A 7,955-nucleotide genomic window follows, 5' to 3' on the forward strand; every position below is an offset into this window, starting at 1 on the left:
GATTAAAAGGGTGTCTATAGGATTGAGTATGCAGAGTGAATGAAATTTATTGGGTTAATCTAACAATACAGTCAGTGGATACAAGATCGTAAGTACAAAGCAGTATTGAAGGTTAACAGTTTGGGTTGTACGGGATTCTCTGTAACGTCTAGAGACCTACCGGCTGGGATAAAAAGGACTTCGACAAGCAGTCGAAGAGCACCCGTATAGATTTACTGTACATTGTTGCAGTCGTTTATATTCCAGCAGTCAAAAACTGATAGACTGCTTGACTATCGGTGAATCTCCATACTACCTTCTACAGCCAGACGCCCGACGCGTTCTTGAGCAGGAAAGCACGTAATACGACATAAGTGGTGAACCCGACGTGAAAGCTTGAGGTAGAAGGTATTGGATTTCGGTTGATTTTATCTTTATTTTTATGGAAAACGAAAATAAAAATTTTGAAGGATTTTTGGGAGAAGTTTCTAGCGGGGAGTCTTCTAAAGGACAAGGTATGCACATGGATCCATCTATTGCTAGTTTGTTTCAAGCCTTTTCATTGTCAATGCAGCAACAGCAAAGCAATGATCGAAAGGAAGCTTTGGCAACCAAAGCATTGCAAGCAGTGGTCAATAAAATTGATCAATTTGATGGGAGGAATACTTCAAGGTATTTAAGATGTTATGTTCGTGAAATGGAATTAAATCGGGTTTCTGAGAAGAAAATGGTTGCACTATTTAGACTTGCCACGATACCAGAGATAAGACACCACATTACATCGATTACGGATCGTTGTGGGAATTCATGGGAGGATTTTTCACATGCATTGAAAGACGAATATTTCTTGGAAGATGCTGATCGCGTTACTAAGAAGCTGTTTCTGGAATGGATTGAACGACCCAATAAGAATTTGCAAGCAACAAAGCTACTAAGGGAATTTGAGAGGCAGTACTCTCAATTATCGAAGGTAGAAAAATTGACATTGGAGCCGAATAAAGTTGATCTATTTCTTCAAGCTGCTGATGGAGAATTGCAAGAGAAATTAGAACTCCTTCTTGAAGACAAAGAAGAAGATGAAGGATTGACAACGAAGTGGAAGAACGTTAAAGATGCGGTCGAGTTGCTTACAAAAAAAGAAAGGAGGAAGGATAGGAGTAATATTCCGAAAACAGTACAAGCACCCAAAGCTCCAGTACGTACAACACCACCGACAATGCCTACAGTTCAACCTTCGACATCCTTGCCAAAGAAAGCATATATGGGTATGGAAGAAATTATACGAGGAATGCGAGATCTTCAAATCAAATTGGTAAGACTTGAAGAGAATACTTCTATAAAAAATTCTAAGAATGTTTCAAAACAAGGATATGTACAAAGATGCATTTGGTGTGATGATGCTTCACACACTAGAAAAGATTGCAATGAATTTAATAATATGATACGGCAGGGAATTATTTGCTGAAAAGATGGGAAGATAGCATTGAAAGATAGGGAGGATCTACTTCAAACCAATTTTGGCAAGGGAGGAATGAGAGCATTGGTTCAAGATTACTTAAAAGAGCATGAAACAGTAGTACGAGAAAGTGCAAGTTATGGTGCTAGAGTAGATGATGAAATTGGTGGAAGTACGGAAACTAGTGAGTTTTGGGCTTCTGCCGTTTCTACAATGCAAGAAGGGAAATTACTTCGAGAAGCGTTATTGAGAACTGCAGCTACAATACGAAGAAGAACAGGTTGGGAGGATCCTGTTGAGTCTCTTTCAGTTCATGCATATATTGCTAAGAGCCAACATGAAGCTTTGATGGAAGAAAAAAGACGAGGAAATTTTGATGATACTACAGAAGGAAATTCTTTTAAGAGGCAAACTCGAGGAGACAAGGCTCGGGAGGCAGCTTCACAAGAATTGCCTGTAAAGGATACCTCAGCATCATTGGGAGAAAAAACAACAGAGACAAAAGATAAGGGCAAATCAATTGCTTATAAGCTACTTTCTGACATTGAAGCGGCAACAAATTTGAAAGGGGTGTTGGAAGAACGTATATTAAACGCTAAGGTGGAATTCACGTTGAAAGAAGTCTTGGGAATTGCAAAGAAGGAGTTTCATGATGTTATCATTGACAGCATTAAGCGAAAGAGGCAATTAATGAGCGAAACTGGAATGAGTCATGCTATTGATGCAAGAATATGTAGAGATGAAGAAGAGGTTGATATTGGTTACAAGCAACCAACAAATGAAAAGAATAGGTATAATCAGCGAGTACATTTCGAAGATTTTAGTGACAAGGGAATGGAAACTTTGAGCCACTATACTCGAAAGCATTGGGCAAAAGCAACTACTGAGGTATTGGTGAAGGTAGGAGATATAGAAGAACCAATAGTTGCTTTGGTGGACCATGGTTCTGAAATAAATCTCATGTCTAAAGATCTTTATAAGAAGCAAAATGGCCAATTGATATGGAACATGGATGGGCAATACGAGCAGCTAATAACACATGAGGCGAATTATATGGAGCTTGTCCAGATGTCAAAATTCGGATTGGGGATGTTGCGACGAAACAACATTTCTTCGTTCAAGATACAACGTCTTATCCGTTGATTTTAGGACAACCTCATATCACGGCAACACGGATGGAAACAAAGGTACTTGACGATGGTTCTGCTTATGCAAGGATACGGAGCAAAGATGGGAGGAAAGCTGTACAATTTCTAACAGTACCTCCTAACCATGAACGGAATCGAGATAGGTTGAGGGAGAAACCATTGCCAAAGATTGTTGAAGGATTTAAGGATTTTGGGGAGGTACCACTGTAAAGCGAGATTATGGAGGTACAAAAGAGGAGGTACTCTCGCGAGATGAAGGTGCCTTTGATGCGAGTTTTATTGGTATATTGGAGAATGGAAATATTATGTATAAGAAAGTTGAAGATTTTAAAAGAAAAGAAAGAAAAAGATTATATGATATTGAAGGACAGTTACGCAAGATAGGTACATTGCAAGATGATGAGAGGATTTTGGGTGTTTATGAAGAAAATGGGCTGGAAGATTCATTGGAATTGATTACATCTATTGGGTTAGGGGATAATGATAAGATTGTTGAGATTCATTCGAGAGAGGTTTATACCATGCTTGAATCTTTTCAAGCACCAGAAGTCACAGTAGAGACGAGATATAAAACGGCAGATAAGAAGGTAAAGCCTGTTGCCGGACCATTACCAGAGGATTCTAAAGAACAAATGGGAGAAGCATCAAAAGAAGCAAGTTTAAGAGATCCAATGAGTATTGGACATCAGTTTACTGAAGAGACTTTTGAAGAATTGAAGATTGGTTCTGATGGTTCTTTATTGCCGGAGGAAATTACTTGCTTCAAAAAGATGTTGGCTAAACAAGGTAGATCGTTTGCCTTCGAATCTCATGAAATTGGGTGTGTGGATCCAAATATTATAACACCTATGGTTATCTTCACTGTACCGCATGTACCTTGGAATCTAAGACCGATTCTAGTACCGAGGGCACATTTACCTAAATTGGTGGAACTATTGAAAGAAAAGATAAAGATGAAAATATTAGAACCTTCATTTGCGCCATATTCTAGTCGATGGTTTACGGTACCTAAGAAGAATGGGTCACTGCGGTTTATTCAAGATATGCAGCAGGTGAATGCTTTAACTGTCAGGAATGCAGGAATTGGACCTATTGTGGATGAATTTGCTGAGGCGTTTGCTGGAAGGGCAATCTATTCAATGGGTGATTTGTATTCAGGTTATGATCAATTTCAACTTGCCGAAGGAAGTAGAGATATGACAACGATGAGAACACCGCTTGGATTGGTTAGAATGTGCACTCTTCCTCAAGGCGCGACCAACTCAGTTGCGCATATGATGAATGGGATGAATAAGGTATTGAGAGATTTTATTCCGGAAAAGACTATGCCTTTTCTGGATGATGTTCCTATAAAAGGTTGCAGAGAAGGAGACAAGGATGAAACTTTAGATACGAGGGGATGTCGCAGATATGTTGTTGATCATATACAAGATTGTAAAAAGATTTTAACTCCGCTTGGAGAAGTTCATCTTACATTATCGGGTATGAAGTCCGTATTTGGAGTGCGAGAGGTTGTAATTGTTGGACATTTATGTGGATCTTACGGAAGAAAACCAGATCCGACTAAAGTTGATGCAATTGGAAGGATGAAAGAGGATTGTGGTTCTTTAACAGAGGTTCGCAGGTTTTTGGGTGCATGTGTATTTTATCGAATCTGGATCCCTCATTTTGCTCACATAGCGGATCCATTATATGAACTGTTACGCAAGGATTACCGATTTGAATGGAAAGAAAGGCATATTCAGGCAATGCAAAGATTGAAGAAATTATTGATGTCACCTCCAATATTGAGGAAGGTTGATTATAAGTGCAATAGACCAGTGATTCTTACTGTAGACGCTAGTCCAATTGCCATTGGATGGGCTGTGGGTCAAGATGATTCGAATGGGAGTAGATTTGCAGTTTGATTTGGGGCTAAAGTTTTAAGTATTCGTCAGCGTGCATATTCGCAAGTCAAAAGAGAACTTTGGGGAGTCGTTTCGGCTATGAAAGCTGAAAAGGACTATTTGATTGGGGCAGTAGTAGTAATTGAAACAGATTGCTTGCCATTGCTTGGAATGATTATTAACTGTTCAACGCCAGATATTGCAATGTTGAGATGGATTGCTTATATTAAGTCACTAAATCCAGAATTTAAGCATATCACTGGAAAAGACAATTTAGTAGCAGACATGCTATCTCGAGTAAGATACGAGAGGGACGACGAAATGGTTGAAGACATTGATGATGTCGGATTGAAATTCTATTCAATATCAAATCTTAACAGAGAAGACAAGCTATTTCTTGAAGAATCTTATGAAGGAGAATTATTGGATATTGGTCATTATTTGAATACCTTGTCTAAGCAGGGGAATTGTTCTACAGAAAAATTCAAACAAATAAGAAAAAAAGCATATGGATTTTTACTTCGAGATGGATTCTTATGGAAGAGACCGAAGAAAGGAATTGGGATGCCACAACGAGTGATAGGCAAAAGGGAAGAAAAACTAAAATTATTAAAGGAGTTTCATGATAGTTTATGGACATGGCATAGAGGAATCTGGGCTACTTTTGCTAAACTCAAGGAACGATATTGGTGGAAAAATATGTATCGAGATGTGCTCTCATTTGTAGAGTCATGTGAAATCTATCAATCGTATTCTAATATCCGACATCGAGATGGTCTTCATCCTACGTATCCTCTGGCTATTCATTTTGAATGGGTTGTTGATTTGGTTATTATGCCAGTTGGGTTATGGCAGATGAGATATTTGGTTTTAGCTCGTGAAGATTTATCAAATCAAGTAAAAGGAAGAGCATTGAGGACAAAATCTACAGAGGGGATTTGTAGGTTTTTGCTTGAAGATGTCATTTGCCGTTATGGGTGCGTAGGAAAAATCACTGCAGATCGTGGAGAATTAAATGTGCAAAAAGCTCGTAAGTTCTTTGAAAAATGTGGAGTTAAACTATCACTGACTACTGCTTATAATCCGGAAGGGAATGCGAAAAGCGAACGCGGTCACCCGCCGATTGTGAAAGCATTGGTTAAAGCTTGTAATGGAAAGGTTAAAGAGTGGCCACGGCTTTTGTCATTTGCATTATGGGCTGATCGAACAATACATAGTTCCGTGACAGGATATATGCCAGTAGAACTTATGACAGGTCAAAAACCAATTATGCCGATTGAAAAAAAGGTACTTACTTGGAGTATGCTACCATGGGAAGATGGATTGACAAGAGAAGAACTTCTGGCTATTAGGATTCGACAATTGGAGCAAAGAACGGAAGATGTCCAGATAGCATTGGAAAGGTTAAAAAGAGCAAGGTTACAAAACAAGGCGCGATTCGATAAGCAACATCGATTGAGACCAAAAGCAATCGAGGAAGGTGACTGGGTACTTGTTTATGACAATAGTCTGGATAATCAACATAGTACTTTGCGGAAATTTTCAAAACGTTGATTTGGACCATATGTTGTAACAACTGTTCATGATAATGCGACTTACTCATTACGGGAGTTAGATGGTACAAAATTGAAAATACCAATTGCAAGGAAGAGAGTAAAAATATTTAAACGAAGACACGCAGAGATGAATATGGAAGACCTTAATGAAAGTACAGAGATTCCGCAGCAAGAAGATGAAAGTGATATGGATAATGAAGGTGACGAAGACAAACTGGACAAAGACGTAGGGGATATATTCTGAATCAAACAGCAATTGGGTAAATTGGTGCATACCGGAGGATGCACAGGTTCAGAGGGGGTGGGTGTCGTGTTGTAACACGAGTATACAGTGAAAATAAAAAGAAAGGGGAATTTTATTAATATTCAGTTACCTCGAATATTGGGAGCATCGACCAACTCCAGTACAAATACTGAGTGGTCAGGTTCAGTGACTCCATTACAGTCAGCCGGAGCATACTGAAATGCCCCGTTCGATTCCAATAATGGGATTCAGCAGGAAGAGAAAGACCAATTCACACGACGGGTTCGAGGAGCCAATTGGATCCAATTTCGATAATCCAATCCGGGTCCTCTTACCCAATATGAGACCTGTATTGGTGGGGCAACCCAATGCAGTCTAGTTACGGGAAATCCAGGTCTTACTACGGATCTTAGCCAATCTGACGCGAGGACCAATTTGACCCAGTTACGGGAACATGCAGGTTACTACGGGCATCTTTCCCAATATAGGACCTGAATTGGTCGGGCGATTCAATGTGGTCCCGATTACGGGGTTCGATTCTGTTTCAAGCTGTTCTGTTCTCTATGCCGTCTCAGGGAACGTTGTTTTCGGTAAATGGATTTCTTAAAGGCAAAAACGGAGGAGAAAGCTTGACGGCGAGAGCCAATTTCAGATCCAAGCTTGAGGTGGGAGCCAATTCCGGATCTAAGACGGAAGATTGAAGAAATTCAGAGGATAAGGTTAGGTAGGATATAGTTTTGGGGGGTGGTTTTTTTTTTTTGAGGAAAATCGAGGGGGGAGCTAGTTTTCAAGCTTCTGCAAGGTTACTAGTTCGGTTTTCATTGGAGGTTTTTTGAAGATCAGGGGAATTAGAGAGAGGAGCTTCATGCTTCGGGTCGGGGAAGGAAAGACATAGAATTTGGATTTTTCTTCTTCGTAGAGTTTTGGGGAAGACTGAGGCAATCGCTGCTGAAGTCAGTGTTGTAATGGTGAATCGGGATTTTTAAATGAAGTGGGTTTGAATACTCTTGACTGTTTTGTGAAATCGAGTTACGTTTGTGATTGAAGGATTAAAAGGGTGTCTATAGGATTGAGTATGCGCAGTGAATGAAATTTATTGGGTTAATCTAACAAGACAGTTAGTGGATACAAGATCGTAAGTACAAAGCAGTATTGAAGGTTAACAGTTTGGGTTGTACGGGGTTCTCTGTAACGTCTAGAGACCTACCGGCTAGGGCAAAAAAGACTTCGACAAGCAGTCGAAGAGCACCCGTATAGATTTACGGTACATTGTTGCAGTCGTTTATATTCCAGCAGTCAAAAACTGATAGACTGCTTGACTATCGGTGAATCTCCATACTACCTTCTACAGTCAGACGTCCGGCGCGTTCTCGAGCAGGAAAGCACGTAATACGACAACGGTCCCTATTGTAGCTGGACAAATTCGTTTTTCGACATGCTATCTTCTTTGATCACCCTACTCCTCATTTTATGGTTGTGTCGCTTCTTTGGATAATATTGAACAGTGTGCTTAGGTTCTCCACAATATAAGTACAATCCTTCTTGACGACGACGAGTCTTTTTTTATTGAGTAAGAGGTTTGAAATAAACTGCATCAATTTACATATCCTCTACATTCAAATGTATGTGTTGAAGAGGTATTGGGGTTGCTATTGAAATATAGTTATGTTGAAGTCCACTTGTATG

This window comes from Physcomitrium patens, chromosome 6 (genome assembly GCF_059467195.1).
Source record: "Physcomitrium patens ecotype Gransden chromosome 6, ASM5946719v1, whole genome shotgun sequence".
NCBI lineage: Eukaryota > Viridiplantae > Streptophyta > Bryopsida > Funariales > Funariaceae > Physcomitrium > Physcomitrium patens.